Raw genomic sequence first — 22,896 nt, 5'->3', positions numbered from 1 at the left:
GAAAAAATTAGCCAGGCATGGTGGCGCATGCCTGTAGTCCCAGCTACTCAGGAGGCTGAGGCAAAAGGATTGCTTTAGCCCAGGAGTTTGAAGTTGCTGTGAGCTAGGCTAACGCCATGGCACTCACTCTAGCCCAGGCAACAGAGTGAGACTCTGTCTCAAAAAAAAAAAAAAAAAGAAAAGAAAAATACTGTTACAATGGCAATTAAATTTCAACATGAGTTTTGGAGGGGACAAACATTCAAATCACAGCATAGAGGTAGGACAGAAAGCTTTTCTTGTATCCACTTCTCAGTTGCCTTCATCTCAAAATAGTCCTTGTGCCAAAGTGGTGTATTTTGGGGTAGCATATTCTGCTACCCTTCAGAAACATATGGAATTTATTTTAAAAACAACAACAATAATACAAAGCATTAAATGCCATGAGCAAAGCCAATAATGCTGTGAAAATTCAGAGGAGAAAATTGAGCCTCATAGAGGAAGTAACTAAATGGTGCTTGAGTTGAGATTTAAAGCTACTCGGAAGGCTGAGGCAAAAGAATTTAGTATGATTTGCACATGCAAAATGAGAAGAGAGTGGGTCATATTAGCATCAAGAACAGTCTGTAATTAACCTTATTTTCTAATATATAGGTTAGTAAACAGGTTGAAAGCATATTTCAACTTTGCTTTAACACTTATTTATCCAAATGAAGTTTTTGAACAGCTATTGCCCTCAATTCAACTGAACACTCAAGGTCAATCTATGGTAAAGAGTCAAAACAGTAGAAAATTGGTTTCATCTCACATGTCCTGCATGGAACCAACTCCTAGAAGTATTATGTTGCAAATAATTTTGAGGCTTTATTAAAGTTCAGCAGAAAAGGGCCCATGATTGATTAGTGATGTCTGACACAGGCACTGGATGTGGTGTTGGATCTGTTTGCCATCTCTGAGCTAAGGTCATATATCTGAATTGCCCAGTTATAGAATGCTCCATAACACAGTAGTTTTCAAACTTTTTGAGCAGCAGAATCCTTTGCTCAAACGAAATCTTACTCAGAATTGCAATCTATTAAAGAGTAAAGCTATCCTCATTGAAGCAGGGAACCGAGGGGCCTACAGTCCCACCCACTCACCCTCCTTTTCTTCCAGCACAGGGGCCCCAGTGCACTGCCTGAAAAATCACTACTTTATAAGATTGTTGCTTTTCATGTGACAAGAAGAAAAGTATGTGATGATATGTTCATATTAAATTCTACAAAAGGGAAGATAATCACCATTTTACAGATGCAGAAAACTGAGATCCAAAGAGGTTAAGTGATCAGCCCTGGGCTCCTGACAGGTGGTGAGTGGTGAAGTCGAGAGCTAGAAGCCAGGGCTCCTTCCTCCTGCTTGGGCTAGGGTGCCGCTGCTCTCTAGCTCTGCAGCTCCACTGGAACTTGCCAGGGGGCTGAACACCGAAGAAGAGAGCTGAGTTTGGGTTGAAATAAATGCAACGGAAGGGGAGAGTCCTACCTAGCTGTCTGAAATGCTGCTTCAACTACATAACATTTCCAAAAGCTCCTAAGTCATTGACACATGGGAGGTGCTCCACCCTGAGCGGCTCATGGCTCCAGCTCAGGCTCAAGTTTCCTCCTCACTTCGAGGGACTCACAGGAGCTGCGGCAACCTGAGCGCAGGCCTCCTCTTGTTTCCTCCGCTATTTCTAAGGACAGACCGTCTCTGCGGGGACTGGAGCAGAGGGTGGAGCTGCAAAGGGCCACCACAGGGACAGAGGCTGGTCACAGTGAGTCAAACGGAGGGCATTATGCAAATTACAAAGCACTTTCAATATCCCGGCAAACCCACCCTAGGCATCCGCTCCGCCATGGCGTCTAGCCTGGACCACCGCGGCGGCCTACTATCTCTCCTGTCGTCATCCCCTCTGGCCTCACTAAGATCCCTTCCATTTCCCACACTGCAGGCAAAGAGACCTTTTAATAATGCAAGTCTGATCAGGCCACTCCCTTGCTTAAAACCCTTCAAGAGCTTCCCATTGTCCTTGGTACCCAGTTGGAAGACCATTTGCATGTGAAAAATTGTGCGTGTGCACACGTAGACTGTCTCCAAGGAAGGTAGTTTATCTTATTCGAACTGGAACATGACTTTAGCATAGGCTCCGTCTGACACAGAGCTGGGTATACTTATTTATTCATGTACATTTATTTAGGTTCTGGCTCATCCACAGAGGAATCGGACTGCCTGGGCATAGAATATGATGTCTCCCTGGCAGGCAACAACAGGAAGCCTTCTCAGCTACATTTTGGAAGCTTCAATCCTGTGGCATGAAGCAGCTACAGTGTAAAATAACAATAAATTAGCGTTCCATTATCTTGAAGATTCTGAAGGGAAACTAAGGGATGAGATGCCCACAGAGGTGCTCTATCCCAGCCAAAGATGATCTCTAGGTCACCGACGGGCATTCCAGCGTGCATTCGGAAAAGCTGTGTCATTACCTACGAGAGTAGCCTTGTGTGTCGATGCCATCCTAGTGGTGGTCCCTGGGCCCCCGCCAAGGGGGCCTTCCCACAGGCATGTCTCCCATAATTTAGAAAAGGGCCCTTTAGGATAGTATCTCCTTGGTGGACCAATTTATAAAAAACTTTTTTTGAAGTTGCTTCTTTTTTTTTTTTTTTTTTTGAGACAGAGCCTCACTTTGTTGCCCAGGTCAAAATGCCGTGACGTCAGCCTAGCTCACAGCAACCTCAAACTCCTGGGCTCAAGCGATCCTCCTGCCTCAGCCTCCCGAGTAGCTGGGACTACAGGCATGCGCCACCATGCCCGGCTAGTTTTTTCTATACATATATTTTTAGTTGTTCAGCTAATTTCTTTCTATTTTCAGTAGAGACAGAGTCTCGCTCAGGCTGGTCTCGAACTCCTGAGCTCAAACAATGCACCCACCTCGGCCTCCCAGAGGGCTAAGGATTACAGGCGTGAGCCACCGCGCCTGTCCAGAAGTTGCTTCTTTTAAATCAGGTAACACAAAACATTTCAAAATTCCAAAGGTCCAAGAGTGCCTAAAACAAAGGCTTCTTTCCACCCCTGTCTTTCAGCCACCCGGTCACCCTCTCCAGAGCAGTCACTGTTATAGTTTCTAGAAACAGTCTATGCATGCACACGCCTGTGTGTTTGTGGCCTTTGTTTTCATTCCAGTAGTGAAACGCCGTTCCCTATGCCCTGCACTTTCCTTTTCCCCACTGTGCCGTCCTACTCTGTGGCTTATCCTGAGGCCCGGCGTCACCACACATGACTGTTCTGAACTGTGGCAGGCCTCTGTGCTCAGAGTTCTCAAAGGACGTGAGGGATGTGGTTCCCACCAGACTCGAACTGTCTGACTTGGGGCGGCGGGTTCGGCCCACGTGTCCAGGCCGACCTGGGCTTCTCATCTGCCGGAAGGGCGGGTCTAGGGTCATCAGCACCGGCCTTCTGCGCATCACTCCGGGATGTGAGCTTATTTTCAGAGCTTTTTAGTAATTTTTAATTATACGGGAAATACACCAATATGTTCCTGCTGGAAAAAAGAGCCAAACAACACAGTTGAGGTGAAAGCCCATTTAAGTCCCCAAAGCCCAGTCCATTTTCTACCCAGAAGCATTCACCATGGCCATTTGGAATTTGCTGTGTTTTGAGCCTTTTATTCTGGGGGAGGTTGTTTTTGTTGTTTTCCTACGTGGAACCATATTCTACACACTCTACAACTTGCTTTTTTTATTCAGCATTTTGTCTTGTCCTTATTTCCGTTCGGTGTATGCAGATCAACTTTATTCTTTACAGCTGCCACATTATTATCAATATTTTATTGTATGGTCATACCATAATTTATTTAAGGATTTTCCTCACGATGGACATTTAGGTTGTTTCTAATTTTTTTATTACACACAATGTTGTCTGTGAAAACTACGCATAGGTAAAATAATTCCTGTAAAATCGGGAGAAGAGGAATTTCTGAAGAAAAGAAAAATTTAAATGTTTAAGCAATATACCCAAATTGCCTTCCAAAGAGCAAGTTCATCGGGTACCCACTAGGCAGAAGCATAGCAAGTTATACAGGACTGTGATTTTGCCCTTGGACATTGTGATCTCAACTGACATCAGCATCCACAAGCAAAAAAGCGGCATGCAAATCCACAGGGTAATGCAAACCCTAAAAAAATCCATAAAGCACCACTTGTACTGTCCACAAGGATTGAGGGCAGAGAATGGAGAGTGCAGGGGACCTGTCAGGAGAGCAGGCCCCTCCTCGTTCTGGCGTCCTCAGGCCCTGCTCCTCTTCCCTCCCAGTCTCTGCCTTAGTGAGGCAATCTGGAAACATGAGGGGGGCGCTGTGGGGTGCAGTGATGCCGCGCAGATGTGGACGTTTGCTCTAACAGACTTCAGGGGGCTGCCAGCACCAGACCCTTTGAGGCCAGCGGCCTCCCCAGGACGTCTGTGGATTCCCAAGTTGCTTGTGTGTCCCTGGTCACCTCCCGCCCCTCCTTCCTGCTCTGGGATCTGCCGTTGGCCTCTCTGTTCTCACCTCTCTCCCCACACTCTCCAGCGCCACTGTCCCTTCTTTAGTCTCCCAGACGCCAACCATTTTGCTGAGGTCTGTGGGTAAACCAGAGGGGCTAAGGCACAGTGCCAAACAGGAAGCAATGTCACAGTGAATACCAGGCATCACTCTTCTGAAAAACTGCACCCTGCGGAAGAACCACTGGCTGAAACTCCTCAAGTCCTGGCCTCATGACAACTTACTGCGTTCCCTCCTCTCTCCTAAGAGCCCTCTGCCAGCTCCCCAGCGCTCTTCCCACTCAACTCTCCAGGACACCGTCTCTAAATTCCTACTGTTTTATCTGGTCCAGCAATTTAACTCTCTTGGTATCACAGAATAGTTAAATGGCTCCATCTGTTTAAATCCAGGCTCTGTCACCTGCTGCCTGTGTGACTTTCGGCAACTTACTTAACCTATCTCAGCTCCAGTTTCTTAATATGTAACAGAGGTTAAATTAGAAAGTATTTAAAGCAGTTTGCACAGTGTCTGGCAGATAGTAAGTTAGTTCATACTACGTCCAAGAAGACCTCACCTTTCACACTGGAAAGTGACTCATTTAGGTGTTTACTTTGCAAAAAGAGAGTTATTACCCTAAATGAGTTGTGCCACTAACTTAGGACATTGAGCAGTTAGCTTTTAAAATAATTGTTTGCTTCCCCATTAGTGTGTTGTAAGCATGCTTCCTTTCAGCTTAGCTCCTTAGAAATGTTGCTTATGAGGCTGGATGCGGTGGCTCACACCTGTAATCCTAGCACTTGGGAGGCTGAGGCCGAAGGATTGCTCAAGGTCAGGTGTTTGAGACCAGCCTGAGCAAGAGCAAACCCTGTCTCTACTAAAAATAGAAAGAAATTAATTGGCCAACTAAAAATATATAGAAAAAATTAGCTGCGCATGGTGGCCCATGCCTGTAGTCCCAGCCACTTGAGAGGCTGAGGCAGGAGGATCATTTGAGCCCAGGAGTTTGAGGTTGCTGTGAGCTAGGCTGACACAACGGCACACTAGCCGGGGTAACAAAGTGAGACTCTGTTTCAAAAAAAAAAAAAAAGAGAAAGAAATATTGCTTATGAAATGCTCCAGTTCTCAGGGGTTTCATGGAGAACATGAAAAAGTGGCTCTTGCGGCCAGGCGCAGTGGCTCACACCTATAATCCTAGCACTCTGGGAGGCCAAGGCGGGCGGATTGCTCAAGGTCAGGAGTTCGAAACCAGCCTGAGCAAGAGCGAGACCCCATCTCTACTAAAAATAGAAAGAAATTAATTGGCCAACTAATATATATAGAAAAAATTAGCTGGGCATGGTGGCGCATGCCTGTAGTCCCAGCTACTTGGGAGGCTGAGGCAGAAGGATTGCTTGAGCCCAGGAGTTTGAGGTTGCTGTGAGCTAGGCTGACGCCATGGCATTCATTCTAGCCTGGGCAACAAAGCAAGACTCTGTCTCAAAAAAAGAAAGAAAAGAAAAAGCGGCTCTTGGACAACTGGATGGTGTTTGACCCAGGCCCCGGAGCTGGGGTGCAGTGCAATTCCTCCCCATGCATTCTGCACAGATGGCTTGCCCCCCCACCAAAAGCTCAAATCTGACATTTAGGAGTCATCCTTGAGTCCTCTTTCTATCATCCTATACCCTCGGCACCCCAGCAAGGCCTGCTGGGCGTACCTGCAAATCCTCCATCTCCACCTCCACCACCCCAGGCAGGGCCTGTCAGCTCTCACTGGGGCCATGGCAGGGCTCCTTGCCAGTCCCCTGCTTCAATTCTTGCCTTCCTGCAGGAAGTCCACGGCCCACTAGGCTGGCAGAGGGAGCATTTAAAAGCAGCAGTCAGATCACTGTGAGCCTATGCGCTTACTCGTGCCTGAACCACTTCCTGCCCACACCTGCAGCTCCTTCTCAGCTTCAGAAAGCCCTTTACTGACCACACGTTCTAAATGGGCCCACCCCTTCCAATCTCTCTGGACCGTACTGCCTATGATCTTCAGAGTCTCTCTTCCTACTTATTTATTTGTTTCCTGTGTTTACCCCGCTAAACCAGCAGCTCCATGAGGGCAGGAGCCTTGTCTGTCTCGTTCACTGCTCTGGCCCAGCACCTTACACGGTATGTACCTGTTCAATGAATGAACAAACATATGAATGAATCAATGAGGAAGATAAAGAGCAACTCCCCAGGCGAGTATGTGGTCTAAGGAGATGCTCCAAGGCAGGGGTCCCCAGGGAACTACTTCTCCATACAGGAGCCTGGTTCCTCACTGTGATCTGAGCCAGGAGTGACAGCCCTGAAGTCCCAGGGGCCTCCTGTGTGGCCTCCTGAGATGGCAAAGGAACGTCCCCTCAGCCTCCGTCAGAACTGCCTTGACTACTGCAGCGAGAGGGCAAAGCTGCTGCCTCCAGTGCGGATTTCCACGCAGCTGCTGCCTTCTTCCACCCACCCGAGAGCCCACCGCGTTGCCATAGCAGCGAAGACTGTGCCAGAGTCCAAACAGGGATCACTGCGTCTGCCCATACTTCTGGCTGGGGAGGGAAGGGGCAGCCAGTCCACAGCTGTGTCCTTGTCCTGTCTGCCTCTGGCCTGCCCTGGTCTCTAGGCAAAGCACCCTCCTTGGCCTCCCCTCACCCCACTTCCTCACTGGGAAATCTGGGGAGGCACTCACTTCACCTCTGCTTTCTCTCCCCACTGTAGGGGGAGACGGCAGCGGCGGCCTCACCTTTGTGCCCTGCCCAGGCCCACAGATTGGGCAGAAGAACAAAGGAGAGGGATTCTCCATCGCTGACAGCTCCCAAGACAGCCTTAAGAATGTTTTCCATTTAAATACCACTTTGCTGGTCTAACTGGTCACCTCCTGGAGTTGTTGAGTCTCACTGGCTGCCTCTTGGGTACCCCTAAAGAGGCAAAACCTGGCATTTACTCCCCAGAAGCTAAGAGCCTTTTGGGGAAGCTGCTGTCGTCTGTCAAAATGATGACAACAGGATCTACCACTCACTGAGAGAATGTGTGATGTGCCACTTCTTTCAATCCCTACAGCCACTCTGCAAAAAGGGTATCGGTGGTCCTTCTTTGCATGTAAGGAAACTGAGGCTCCATTGTCCCTCGGGTCACACAGCTGCTAAGAGGCCGATCTGCGATCAGGACCTGGGCTCCCAGTCGCAGAAACCGAGCCATCGGTCACTGCTCTCCGAGAGGCAGAGACAGCTACACGCAACGACACGTTTGGCAGCCCCAGCCCCCGCCAGCCCCCCGGGTCCTCACGGGCCCCCTCCCGCCACGCTGGCCAGCAGTTGTTGGCTTTGTCCCTTAGCTGCGTCACCCCCACAGGGACCCGAAGGCAGCTCGCTCCAAGTGGGAACAAAGGCAGCATTTTTAGTCCCTTCCTCAGAAACCTTGACTCCTCGCCACATGAGCGGCCCCTGGATTGGCTGTCACCATGGCAACCCTCTGTCCAATTACGTCAGCCCTGAACTGCAGGGCTTCCGCGCCCGTTTCCTGCCCCATCTCCCCAGCCGCCAGCCCAGCCCCTCTGACCTCCAGGCAGCTTTGAATGCCTACGCTTTCTAATTACAGCGCCTTTCAATCTCCTGGTCCCTTCTGAAACCTTTGTGATCTGCACTGAACTTCTCCCAACAGCCGTTAGTCACACCCGGCCCCTGGCCCTTCCCCTGCGGTTTACGAAGCACTGATGGTGCATCCAGTCTGCACCCAGCATATCCACACCCCCAGTGTGCACGCAGCTCCGACTCACAGATTTCAAACATTCCCGACTCGGTATCTGGCACCGAGATGTGACCTTGTCGGGGGTCTACAGTGGCCTGATTTCAAGCCAGCTTCTTTGTACATTCATTTATTCATGCAATAACTTATCAGCACCTAATTTTGTTCCAGGCACTAGATGTACCGTGTTAAACAAGACAAAGTGGAACTTGACGTTTTCCTGGGAGTGAAGGAGTGATAGTACTTCCATCACCCCTTACTAACAGGTAAACAAACAAATAAATAGATACACCTTTGGATCATGTTAAGTGTGGTTAAGAAGAAAGAAGCAGGGAGCCCCATTCCTAGGGTGGACACTTGCTGCTGTCCTCGAAGGCTCATCACTTCCAGCCAGCAGGGCACACCAGATGACAGGGTGAGGAGGAGGCGCTTGGTGTATTGGGCGCTTCGGATACAAATGGCAGAGACCCAACTTCAGCCAGCTTAGGGAACAGGGTGCTCTAGGCAGGGCTGCAGCTGGGGCTCTGAGGCCCACCAGTCTCCAGAACTGAGTTGCTGTCCCTTCTCTCTGCCTCCCTCTCTCCAGACATCAGCTGCCTCCTCCCCTCTCCTTGCAGTGGCTTTCCCCACAAGATGGAAGGCGTGGCTGCTGACAAATCCCGTGATTCTTACTTTCCACAGCCTCAGTCTTGGGAGACAGCCCGACCTCCAGCATCCTCCTCTGGGGAAGAGACTCAGTGGCCCAGGTCAGAGGTCTCCACCCCTAGACTAATCAGCCAAGGCCAGGGCTGGGGTCACAGAGCACAGGCAAGCAGGGTCCCTAGTTCCTAGTCAGCGCACTGTGGCTGGGGAAGGCTGGCGATCCCAGCGGCCAGGACGCCCTGATGAAGGGAGAGCCCTCCGGATGTGTGTCCTCCACGCCCTCACATCCCACCCGCCCCACTCCTGCTTTCGCACTTTTATCATCTCACTTCTGCTCCTGAGAGGCAATCTCGGGGCCTGTGTCCCAGCTCGGCCCCAGCTCTTAAGGTCACTCTCTGCGCTGGGGACTTCTCTGCTCACCTCCATTGTGTTGCCCTCATGTGGAGTCCCACCCACTCCCTGCGTGACCCCAGGTCACCACTGACACAGACTGCTGTATACAGCAGGTCTTACCGAAGGTCTGGGGGTGACAGATGGGGAACCCCCACAGCTCACAAGACCAACTTCTGCTCCACCCGCAGAATCATTTCTCTCTGTCCTCTATCCTTCAGTACTCAGACTAAGGATGTTGCATTGGTTCCTCCTTGACCTCCCCCAGAACTCCCAGCATGTCCCCCAAATTCCTTGGTACTTTCTAATGCAGCTTTCAGCCTCCACCAAACCAAGCTCCTGAGCCTGCCTTGGCATAGTCTAAAAATTCATTCAGGTGCTTTGCTAAACAAAAGAATCTTCATTCTGAACCTGAAAAGGACAGGAGAAGCTTTGGAAATGTAGTTATTTAACTACAAATTCTCAAGGGTTCCATTTCCAACAACCATTGCAAGGACAGGAGGTGGGGGGTGGAGGGGTTCACACATAAACTCTGGTTTGGCCCCAGGATAAAGTGCTGTTCCCCTCAGTGCTGAGCTCTTATAAGGTCGATTGGGAAACTTATCCGTGGTATAGCCCATGATGTATCCTTTGGGGTTGGATGGGGGCTGCCTGCTCAGATCCCTTAGCCTTCCTTTGAGAGAGGGGCTCAAAAAGCTACGCAGTAGCCCAGCACCCTGACGGGCACACAGAGGAGAGATGAGCAGCTCCCAGACTGCAGGGGACAGGACACCTCAGCAAAAGACACAGCTCCGGTTCCTTCATAGACGAGAGTCATGGAACACGGGAAGAGTAACCCCCACTGTCAGCTGTATTTTCCAGTGGAAGAAGCTCAAGTCCAGGTCTGCATTTCCATCGCTGGCCCTTTTTACTCAGTGCTAAAATTCTAACAGAGTTGCCTCCTCTGAACCTCCCTATTGGGTCTGTGAAGATTTGAAGACAACAGTCGTCTGAGAAGCTGTGCACTTACGTGCATCCAGCTGCCTAATGCGATTTCTGTGAACAATCCATCGGGACCATCCTTGTCCCCGGAAGAGCTGGTGCAGAGTCGACGGGGCCCACGGAGCGTGTGTGCAGGGGTCCGAGAGCCCAGCTGTGGTCTTCCCGAGGGAGGAGAGGCAGGGTGGGGGAACCAGCTGCCCACTCTGCTCCCGTCCTCGTCTCTGCCAGAGATTTCGTATGAAGAGAATTACGAAGATCTTGGTGTCCACTCCTTAGAAATCTGCTTTTTCCTTATTAATTCAGATTTCCTGGAGCCCAGACCTACTAATGGACTCCTTCTGACACTGTGGTTTAGCCTGAGTGAGCTGTGGCTGTTTCCGCAAATGCATTTGACTTTGAATCTAGAGCTAGGCTAGTGGGATCTCTTCCCCTTCTTACAAGAGGGAAGTAACAGGCATACTGGAGCAAGCACTGGGCCAGGAACCGGGTAACTCTGGGGATCTGGTCTTAACTCCGATGAGGTCTAACCTGGAGCAAGCCGCTTGCATCATAGGGCCTCAGATCCCTCGTCTGTTAAATGCATGGTTTGCCTGGGGCAGTTTTCTAAGATCTCAGTCACTCGTATCCACCGTTATACTTTTTGTTTTTGTTTTCTTCACTGTTCCCAATCTTTATTCACCTAGCATCTGAAGGACTTCAAATCTGTGTCTGGGCGATGGAGACAGAAACCTGTGCATCAACCCGCAGGGCTTGAATCCTTCCTTTTCCGACCCGCCCCCACCTTGCTCCCTGGCGGGCTCCGATTCCTCAGTCCAGATGCAGCAGGGCCTTCTTGGATGCCTCAGAACAAAGGGCTACCTTTAAGACCTGACTCCCAGGCCCACCCTCCGGGGTCTGGCGCCACATACTCGCCGCCACACGCCGTGGACTTTGCTCTGAGCCCCATCTCCCGTACTCTGCGCCATTGCTCGAGTCCTGGCCAGAGCCCAGAGTCCCCTGCTGCACCCGCTCCACTCCCGCCAACCTAGGTTTCATTATACTTTTTGTCACTCCTGTGTGTCATCTGTACTATTATATACTTAATACTGTTGTGAGAATTGAATTAGCTTTTCTATTTTTATTTATTTTTTTTTGAGACCGGGTCTCACTCTGTTGCCTGGGCGAGAGTGGAGTGGCATCATGATGGCTCACAGCAACCTCAAACTCCTAGCCTCAGCCTCCTGGTAGCTGGGACTACAGGCACCCACCACTGCACCCAGCTAAATTTTCTTTCTTTCCTTTTCTTTTTTTCTGGAAGAGACAGTCTCAATATGTTGCTCAAGCTGGTCTTGAACTCCTTACCTCAAGCAATCCTCCTACCTCGGCCTCCAAATGCTAGAATTACAGGCATGAGCCACTACACCTGGCCCTGAATTAGCTTTTAACTTGGCTTCATGCTAAGCAATATATCCAAGAAATCACATATTTATTGTGCTAGTTGTACTTCTACTACTATGTGCTAAAACGAAAACTTATTTTTAGTCATATTCATCTGCAAAACCCCTGAAACCATCCTGAGTAGCATACACACGTAGGTAAAACCCTTTGGGAAACACTGGATTAGAGAATCACTTTGGCTCTCAAATGTCTTTCCCTCTACTGCAAAATTGTAATAATCCCAAAAAGGAAAAGCAATGTCCAAAAGAAAAAATGTGTATAATTCCTGAGCCAACAGTTAGCATGATGCTTGGAACAAGATGGTTGTGTTTTGACAGCTTTCTCTCTCTTAGAATTAAAGTTACAGGACCCAGTTCTGACTTCCGTTTCCTGAGCCTGCAGAGTCTACTGGGCCCTGCTCACTGCTCTTCCCTGGAAGTGCCACAGAGTTACACATGGCCTACTGCCTCCCCAGGGCACAAGTCCCAAACCACCCCAGGCCTGCATGCTGTGACCCAGTGGGAAAGGGTTGACCCCCACCCCCTACCCCAGGGACCAAGGGTGGAGCCTTTGCATCCTGAGCTGGCAAGGCAATAGTGAGGTTAGAGCAAGCCTTTAGTGGGTGGTGGCCTCATCTGGTCCCCTTCACCCCCACTGCTTCCTGGAACTATTTGGATGACACTATCCAAAAGACCCATGGGGATCCTTGGCCCAGAACTCTCTGCCCTGGGAGGAGATTGGCAAGTGAGAGGAAAATTGGGCTCCTCAGCGGGGAGAGAGAGAACAGAAGGTATTTCCCTGGTGAAAGTTGTCTCCGATACCTGCACAACAAAATGGCAACAGAACAAATCACCAGTCGAATCAGGAAGATTGATCTTTTGCTACCTCAAGGATTCCCAAATCTGGCTGGTCATCAGGATCATTTGAAGCATTTTTTGAAATAAAATTAAACATACCCCTATGCTAGTGCTCAGCAATGACACTCCTAGGTATTTACTCATCACAAATGAAAACATGGCCAGGCGTGGTGGCTCACCCCTGTAATCCTAGCACTCTGGGAGGCCAAGGTGCATGGATCGTTTGAGCTCAGGAGTTTGAGACCAGCCTGAGCAGGAGCGAGACCCGTCTCTCCTAAAAAAAAAAGAAAAGAAAAGAAAAGAAAAGAAAAGAAAAGAAAAGAAAAGAAAGGAAAGGAAAGGAAAGGAAAGGAAAGGAAAGGAAAGGAAAGGAAAGGAAAGGAAAGGAAAAGAAAAGAAAAGAAAAGAAAAGAAAAGAAAAGAAAAGAAAAGAAAAGAAATAAATTAATTGGCTAACTAAAAATATATAGAAAAAATTAGCCAGGCATGGTGGCGCATGCCTGTAGTCCCAGCTACTCGGGAGGCTGAGGCAGGAGGATTGCTTGAGCCCAGGAGTTTGAGGTTGCTGTGAGCTAGGCTGATGCCATGGCACTCCAGCCAGGGCAACAAGAGTGAGACTCTGTCTCCAAAAAAAAAATGAAAATATATTTACAGCAGCTTATTCATAATTGCCAAAAACATCCCTCAAAGGTCCAGATAGGTGAAGAGATAAACTGAGGCATAGCCACAGAGTGGAACACCACTCAGCAGTAACAAGGAATGTGCTATTGACATGACACATACAACAACGTGGTAAATTCCCAAAACATATAAGAAGCAAAAGAAACTAGACACACACAAAAATGCATATTGTTGGATTCCATTGACAGCACACTTAAGAACAGGCCAAACTAATCTATGGTGACAGAAATCAGATAGTGATTGTCTATGCAGGATGGGGTTTGGCAGGAAGGGGAAATGTCTGGAACCATGGAAATGTTGTCTATCTTGATCAGGGTGTTGGATATACAAGTGCATACATTCTTCAAAACTCATCCACTTATACTCTGAAGATCTGTACATTTCACTGTACATAATTTTATCTCAATTTAAAAAACAAACTAGAAAACCACATTCTCTGGCCCCACCCTACTGAATTCCTGCCGAATCAGAATCCATGGAGGAAAACCCCACAAAATTATATTTTTAAAAACCTCCCCAGGTGATTCTGACACACAGGCAGGTTTGAGAAGCTTTGGCTGCTGGGAAAGCTCTGGCTGACACACAGTTAACCAGATTTGGGGAAGTTACATGGCTGCTACTAGGGAGAAAGACCATAAAAACAGCCGTTGCTTACTGAGCACTTACTATCCTCTCAAATTCTCCCAATAAGCCAGCAAGGCAGGTGTTATTATCTTCATTTCACAGATAAAGAAACTGAGACACTTGCCCAAGTCGCCCAGCTGATAAAGCTGATAAATAGCAAAACTACTTAGCCCAGCTCTTCCTTACTACAAATACCTCATTCTTTCCATCATTCATTCATGCATTCATTCAACAGTCAAAATCAAATAAGTTCCGTGTGCCTTCCATAGCACCTGCCCGGCGCTGTGCTGGCTGTTATGCTGTTACAACCTCCCCGAGACGCCAGTGGTGAGGGGTGGTGAGGAGCGGCTGAGGTAGATGTAGCCCGTAAAGCAGCCTGGTGGGATTGGAGAGGGAAAGGGATCCCAGACCTCTTCTGATTTTAGTTATGTGGGTAGTTTCGGAGAAAGGTAGGAGGTTTATGGTTATATAAGCATGACTAAAGAAAACCTCCGTGTTGCTTACTTTGGGGAGTTTCCAGAAGCTAACACCAATAGCAGGTCATGTTAAAAATGGGTTAAAATCATTATCAGATTATGAATAATTCACCAGGCACCCCCTGTTACCCATTACATTTTGTTCTACATAATTGCTTCCTGGAAGTCTGCTCCCAGTGCAGGGAATAGGGAGTACCCATGAAATTGAATATCTCTACTTTTGACAAGTAAATTTAAACAAAATTGTGAATTCGTTTCAGTCCACTGCTGCCAGTCCCCTTTGAGTTGATAAGCCTGGTTCTTTACCCCAGCAAGATAACTGAGCAAAAAAAAAAAAAAATTAATTAATTAAAAAAAAAAAAAACCCACTAAAAACAGGTCTAGCTCCTTTGAAAGGGAAATCAGCCCCAGATCCTATTCATACGAGCCAGTGTCCCTGGGACTATTAGTATTTTGGAAGACTCAGGGTGGGCCGGGAGCTGGAGGAGGGATGTCCAGGGAGAATCAGAGTCAAAACACAAAATGTACTCTGGGTGGCATGATATAAGAAAGGGAATGACAAGGATAACAAGAGCAATCATGTCTTTTTTTACATCCAGATATAATTCATGAACCAAAAATTCATCCTTTTAAAGGGTATGAGCCACTGGATTTTAGTATAGTCGAAAGATAGTTTAATCATAACTATTATCTAATTCCAGAACATTTTCATCCCCCCAAAGAAACCCTATTCCCATCAGCAGCCACTCTCCATTCCCCTCTCTCATGGAAATGTTGTCTATCTTGATCAGGGTGTTGGATATACAAGTGCATACATTCTTTAAAACTCATCCACTTATACTCTGAAGATCTGTACATTTCACTGTACATAATTTTATCTCAATTTAAAAAACAAACTAGAAAACCACATTCTCTGGCCCCACCCTACTGAATTCCTGCCGAATCAGAATCCATGGAGGAAAACCCCACAAAATTATATTTTTAAAAACCTTCCCAGGTGATTCTGACACACAGGCAGGTTTGAGAAGCTTTGGCTGCTGGGAAAGCAGCCCATGGTAACCCGTGAGCTACCTTCTGTCTCTATAGATTTGCCTGTTCTGGACATTCCATATAAATGGAATCATGTGATATGTTGCCTTTTGTTAATGGATCCTTTCACTTAGCATAATATTCTCAAAGTTGGGCCGGGTGCAGTGGCTCACGCCTGTAATCATAGCACTCTGGGAGGCCGAGATGGGAGGATTGCTTGAGCTTGGGAGGATGAGACCAGCCTGAGCAAGACTGAAACCCCCATTTCCATTTCTACTAAAAAAAATAGAAAGCAATTAGCCAGACAACTAAAAATAGAAAAAAAATTAGCCAGGCATGGTGGCACATGCCTGTAGTCTCAGCTACTTGGGAGGCTGAGGCAGGAGGATCACCTGAGCCCAGGAGTCTGAGGTTGCTGTGAGCTAGGCTGACACCACGGCACTCTAGCCTGGCAACAGAGTGAGACTCTGCTTCAATATATATATTCTCAAAGTTTATCCATGTTGTAGCATGTATCAAAAATGATACATGTAGCATGTATCATTCCTTTTTATTTGCTGACTAGTATTCTGTTGTATGGATAGACCATATTTTGTTTATCCATTCATCCACTGATGAACAATTGATCTGTTTCTATATTTTTACTATTGTGAATAATGCTGCTGTGAACATTTACATACATGTTTTTGTGTGAAAATATGTTTTTAATTCTCTTAGGTATATACCTAGGAGTGCGTTGCTGGGTCATATGTATCGGCCCTATGTACTGTTCACAGCTTGTGTGAAAACCTAATCAACCTTACTGGTTCCATGAGTCATCCCTTCCGGGTAACACTTTCGTGGTTTAAGAAGAGCTTCCAGGAGATAACAATATTACATTGATCAGGACACTCCCAAACCCAAATGGTCTGAGGATTTATTTACTTATCTAGCTGGGAAGATAGTGGGGCAGCTTAGAGACTCCAAGGGGAGTTATAGGAACCAAAGCGTCAGGGTGAATCAATCTTTCTGTCTCTTTCTCTCTCTGCTCTTTGGTGCCCCCTTTCTTTGGCTTTCTCTCTACCTCTCATCTTTGTTGCTTCCACTTGGCCTCACTCCATTGTCAGTTTCTTTCTGTATGTAAGAATTATGTTTGGGCCAGGCAGAGTGGCTCATGCCTGTAATCCTAGCACTCTGGGAGACTGAGGTGGGAGGATCACTTGAGGTCAGGAGTTCGAGACCAGCCTGAGCAAGAGCGAGACCTATCTCTACTAAAAACAGAAAATTAGCCAGGCCTCATCATGCATGCCTGTAGTCCCAGTTACTCAGAAGGCTGAGGCAGGAGGATCACTTGAGCTGAGGAGTTTGAGGTTGCTGTGAGCTAGGCTTACCCCAAGGTACTCTAGCTCGGGCAACAGAGTGTGACTGTCTCAAAAAAAAAAAAAGAATTATTTCGGGCAGAAGCCTTATACTTCCACCCTCCCAGTTTAGCAACCCAGTGGCAGGGACCCTTTCTCTTGAGCATTGGCTATGTCATGCCCATCCTGAACCAATCATGTGTGCAGGAAATTGAAGTCTAATGTTTGGGCCACGAGTCCCATGCCCACATCTGTGGCCAGATCAGAAGGGGGACAGACGTGCAGGTGGTGGGAGGCACAGGCTGGGCAACCAGAATTAATGGCTGCCAAAGACCTTAATTCAAAGGAGAAGCTCCCGTGTTAGAAACTTCAGACACCATGGCAGACAGGGAGAAGGACATTTTGGGACAGGAAGGACCTTCAATCGACCCCACACCTCACTCTGTCTGGGTCTGGAGCCAGCCCTGCTCTGGACAGTCTCCTGAGATAGCAGGGTATACCGAGCCCTGGAAACCCAGCAGGCGCTTTCCAAATTCTAGGGCAACACTCACCACCGCAGCAAACCTGGACCAGGCCAGACCTGTCACTTAACCTCACTACCGCCTTAGTCGTTTCATTCTGTGTGCAATTTCACTTTCTCCAAATGAGTGGAGCAGAGTCTTTTTTAGAAAATGAAGAAATAACTTCAGTAATTGAAAATAGTTCCTTTACTCTCAGTGGGTTCCACAATTTCAAAAGGACTCTTAAGGGGCTTCGAAACACTTCTCAAATAAGGTTGAACCAGATATTAGAGCCAGCTTGCACGTTAAAAAGAGGAAATGAACTGAAGCCCCGGTTGTCAGAGCGGGAGGAGCCCATGGGGACCATCAGTTCCCGCACTTGCTTTACAGAACAAGAAACTGAGGACCGGCCTGGCCTGCAGATCAAAAACAGCAGAGCTAGCACTAAAGCTGGATCTCCCAGCCCAGAACCCTTCCTCCCCGACCAGGCCTCTTCTTGTCTGCACTCTTGCTCAGGAGCACAAACTCAGATAAAAAATACAGCTCCAGATACATAGTAAGGGCATAACAATGAGATGCGGAATGAATGCAAAGACTTACCCATTTTAATTTTCTCTTTGGGCATTGCAGGAACGCAATCTACGCCTAGGGAGGGTTTCTTGCTGAAATCAGCACTGCCTGTGCCATAATCTAGCTGTGAGTCACACACAGCACAGGAAGCATCTTAATGACATTGCTCCGAGAGAGACAAGAGGAGAGTACTTGAGGGTAGGAACAGAAAGAGAAGTAGACATTTTGGAAGCGGGATAAAGAACTGAAATCAATGGATTCATGAGTACTGACAACGGGTAATGTTCTGTGGGCAGCACAAAGGCATTTCAGACACAATCCTCTCTTGCGCATTTATAATTTAGTTACCCAGGAAAGGAGACGTTCTGCTGGGACGTGTTTTGGAGTCCTTTTTAAAAATTCTTTTGTTTATGTGTGTGTGGTGGTTTCTTTTTTTTTTTTTTTGCATAAAATGTAAGAGCCCTTTATTTAAGGGCTTAGTTCTTGCCTGTGTTACAGGCTGCAAATATTTCTCTTCAGCTTTCATTTGTCCTTCAACTTGTTTTTTGCTTCTGAAGTATCTGATTTGCATGTGTGATCATATCTGTCAATCTTCCCTTTGGTGTTGCCTAAGCTTTGGTGTCATGATTCAATATCCTTTTCTTTTCTCTTTTAATAGCTGTTCTTCACAGAAAAAAAGCAATATCCTTTTCTACTTCAACTTTCTTTATCTGAATTTTCTTTCTTTTCTTTTTTTTTTTTGAGACAGAGTCTCACTTTGTTGCCCAGACTACAGTGAGTGCCGTGGCGTCAGCCTTGCTCACAGCAACCTCAAACTCCTGGGCTCAAGCAATCCTCCTGCCTCAGCCTCCCGAGTAGCTGGGACTACAGGCACGCGCCACCATGCCCAGCTAATTTTTTTCTATCTATATTAGTTGGCCAATTAATTTCTTTCTATTTATAGTAGAGACGGGGTCTCGCTCTTGCTCAGGCTGGTCTCGAACTCCTGAACTCAAACAATCCGCCTGCCTTGGCCTCCCAGAGAGCTAAGATTACAGGCGTGAGCCACCGCACCCAGCCTGAATTTTCTTCCAGTACTTTTTTTTTTTTTTTTAACTCAGCATCACAGGGAAGATCTTCCAGTACTTTTGAACACTTAAATGTTTAAACAAACTGAAATTTATTTTGGTGTAAAATGTGAAGTAGGAATCTAAGGTTTTTCTTTTTTTGGTATCATTTTGTTTATTTCCCAATGGCTAATCAGTTATCACAATAACATTTATTGATCAGTAATTCTCTTTACCCCTCAGTAATGTTTTACAGAGGTGCAGACTGTGAAAATATGTAACTAATTTTTGTTTTCTTAAAATGTATGCATAAGGCCAGGTGCAGTGGCTCACACTTGTAATCTCAGCACTTTGGGAGGCTGAAGCAGCAGGATCACCTGAGCCTAGAAGTTTGAGACCAGCCTGAGCAACATAGTGAGACTCTATCTCCAGAAAAAATAAGAAATAAAAAAATTAGATGGGTGTGGTGGTGCACACCTATAGTCACAACTACTTTGGAGGCTGAGGCAGGAGGATAGCTTGAGCCCAGGAGTTTGAGGTTGTAGTGAGCTATGATTGAGCCACTGCACTCCAGCCTGGACAACAGAGTGAGACACTGTCTCAAATAAATAAATAAATGTGGTAGGAAAGGCATCTTATTTCTTTTAATACTCACAACAGCCACGCGGGGTCACTATTACTTAATTTCCCCTCAATTCCCACGTTACAGATAAGAAAACCAAGACCTGGAGATGAGTCATTTGGTTTGAGTTACTCACTCAAGAACCAGAGATTAGCCAGACCAGAGTTCAAACCAGATCCTTCTGATTCGTTCCCAGGCTGTCTGACTGCAGAGCCTCCAGGTTTTACAGAGACTCTGCAATGGTTCCCTGCAGCAGGGGTGACTCAGGGGAAACGGGCTCAATTAAAGTCACATGAAGTCACTCTCCTCCAGGAATGATCTGGATGCAGATGCTGTAGACCAGGCCCAGTGTTATCTGATGAGTCTGGAGATTAGAGTGGGAACATTGTGAAACATGTAATTCTCCTGCTGGGATGAGATTTGATTGAATTTAAAAACAAACAAACAAAAACTATACTGACACTGAGGCCAACGAACAAGTCCTCCAAACTGTAAAGGTATCAGCTCGACCACCCCGATCTCACCCGGGCTTCCCCAGCAGAAGCCCACCCGTCAAGCTGGTCAGAGCTGCCGGGTGAGCCCCGAGGGCTGTCCGCAGTGAGCAGAGTCACGAGGACTGCAGAATGTGACCTCCCAGCTAATTGAGGAAGGCCCTGTCACCGAGGCATGAAGCCAGGGATCCTTTGGCCTTTTGCTGCTAGAGACCTCAGCTGATTCGGGCCTCTCCCCTGCTCCCTGGAGCTGACCATAGTCCAGATTGTCCCAGACTGTGAGGTCATACACTACAAGTCTCTGCACTTTTTCTTTGTTAACAACTGCTAATCAATTTATTGAAGCAGTTGACTTAAGCATCTGCAGTGGTGACTTCAACCTCAACTGGTGGCGCAATACTAATGGAAATAATTCTGCTTAACAATCTCAGAAGGACTGTGCAAGTCAATGAGTCGCTTGTGGATTCTCATCTGCAAGCGGTCCCAAGTTTCATTCTTTATTTCATTATTTTTTTAATCTTTTTAAAATTTATTTTATTTCATTATTATTATTTTTTTGAGGCAGAGTCTCACTCTGTTGCCCGGGCTAGAGTGCCATGGCATCAGCCTAGCTTACAGCAACCTCAAACTCCTGGGCTCAAGCGATCCTTCTGCCTCAGCCTCCTGAGTAGCTGGGACTACAGGCATGCGCCACCATGCCAGGCTAATTTTTTCTGTATGTTTTTAGTTGGCCAATTAATTTCTTTCTATTTTTTTTAGTAGAGACGGGTCTCGCTCTTGCTCAGGCTGGTTTCGAACTCCTGACCTTGAGCGATCCTCCTGCCTGGGCCTCCCAGAGTGCTAGGTTGACAGGTGTGAGCCACCTCGCAGGTCCCAAGTTTTAGAACCTTCAGTACGAGGGGTTTTTCTTGTGGTGATTCTCAAAGTCTTGGTTAAGCATCAGAATGGGTCCTTTCACTTTGATGTTCTTTTCCTTTGTGCCTCTGATCAAGTCAGCACACACCTTCTCCAGGGTCTTTACATTGTGGCTGGTTAGGGTAATTCTAATTTGGTGAATCGCCTCCTCTGGCTCCACAGGTGTTTTTCGGGTATCTTTAAAAACCATGACTGCAGCGCGGCTTCCTGACCGACTTGTTCCTCACCAGGAGCGAACAGCGGTGAGTCAGGAGCGGAAGCAGGCACAACAGGGCTCCGCCACACCTGCGACCCCGTCTTCCTCACAAAGAGGAGTCTCTGTACTTCTTTGAGCCCCGGTTTCTGCATCTATAAAATGGCAATAATCATAGCTGCCTATTGAGAGAGATCCTATGAAACCAAGGGCATCGAGGCTCTTAGCAAAGCCCTATGCAGTGGAAGGTGATACTGATAACCAGTCAAGTCCTTCCTCCCAGCCTCAGCATGGAAGATTCCCAAATGTTTCCAGAAGTCTGGGACGCTTGGATGTTGACTCAAAAGAATAAGATGGATCTCTTTCCTTACATAAAGGTATCCAGAATCTGCAGTCAGACTGTCAAGGTTTTAGTCTGAAATGTAGGTTCTTGGCATGCTCATGGCCAAAGAATGACTAGAAGCACCAAAGTTAGCCAAGCATGAAAACGAGGTTCATTGAGGAAAGATGGGATTATGGGGCAGGGGCAAGATATAGGTTCCATAGCATGATACATATGCCACAGGTGATGACCGGGCCCACTGTTGCTGCAAAGGGAGAGCCAACGGAAGGGTGCAAAAAGGGACTTTGTTATGTCTGGGTCTTGTTTTATAGTGCCCAGATTGGGATCTCCCTAGTGGCTCAGACATGACCATGGAACCACTTTGATTAGAGAGCTGGGAGTTGCATTACTATGCATGTGGTTTGCTCTAGGTCAATTTCAGGACTCTACAGGTGCTGCTTGTCCCCTGGGCTAGGGGATCCTTTGCATTCTTTTGCAGCTGGAGTGTAAGTTCTTTTTTTTTTTTTTTTTTTTTTTTTTTTTTTGAGACAGAGTCTCACTTTGTTGCCTAGGCTAGAGTGAGTGCCGTGGCGTCAGCCTAGCTCACAGCAACCTCAGACTCCTGGGCTCAAGCGATCCTTCTGTCTCAGCCTCCCAAGTAGCTGGGACTACAGGCATGCGCCACCATGCCCGGCTAATTTTTTCTATATATATTAGTTGGCCAATTAGTTTCTTTCTATTTATAGTAGAGACGGGGTCTCGCTCTTGCTCAGGTTGGTTTTGAACTCCTGACCTCGAGCAATCCGCCCGCCTCGGCCTCCCAGAGAGCTAGGATTACAGGCGTGAGCCACCGCGCCCGGCCCGGAGTGTAAGTTCTGATTGGCAGATTCGTAGGGTATTCCCTCCTCCCCAGATATGGCAGTCCTTGGGGAGATTAGGGTGGAGCAGGACCAGGATGGGGGCCATAGCACCCACCTTCATCCCTAGGTGACCCGCAATCCCTTGGTATCTACCTAACGATACCAGCTGAGAGGCAACTAGGCTAGTGGTAAAAAGCGTGGCTTTTGGACTTGGACAGATCCCCAAGAACTGAAGTCTTATGAAAGCCACCTGTGCCTCTGGCTAAGTTCATTTCTCTCTCCAAGCCTCAGTTTCCTCACCTGTAAATAAGTAATGGTAAACTTACCTCGGGGGGTTTCATAGGATTACATGAAATAACATAGGTCAAACACCTGACTCTTGGTATAGATCCCCTGGATGTATAATGCGTTTCCATTTCTGTAAAATAATAGTATATGCATACTCATGGGAAACAATTTAGAATATTCTCTAAACTGTAAGCAATATCTTGGTGTAGGAGTTGGGGAAAACAGGGACCTGCCTTTTTCTCTAGCAAAATTTCTGCTGCAAAGTTTAATCTGAAAAAAAAAAAAACATACAAAATTCAACTATATTTAAAACAAAAACTCGTCTAATATCGAGGTAAAAAATAAATCACATTTAAAAAAATAAATGAAGAAAGCGAAGGCAGAGCCAGGTGCAACTCTGGGAGACTG

Source organism: Microcebus murinus, chromosome 21 (assembly GCF_040939455.1).
Source record: "Microcebus murinus isolate Inina chromosome 21, M.murinus_Inina_mat1.0, whole genome shotgun sequence".
NCBI classification, from domain to species: domain Eukaryota; kingdom Metazoa; phylum Chordata; class Mammalia; order Primates; family Cheirogaleidae; genus Microcebus; species Microcebus murinus.
This window is presented reverse-complemented; position numbering follows the sequence as displayed.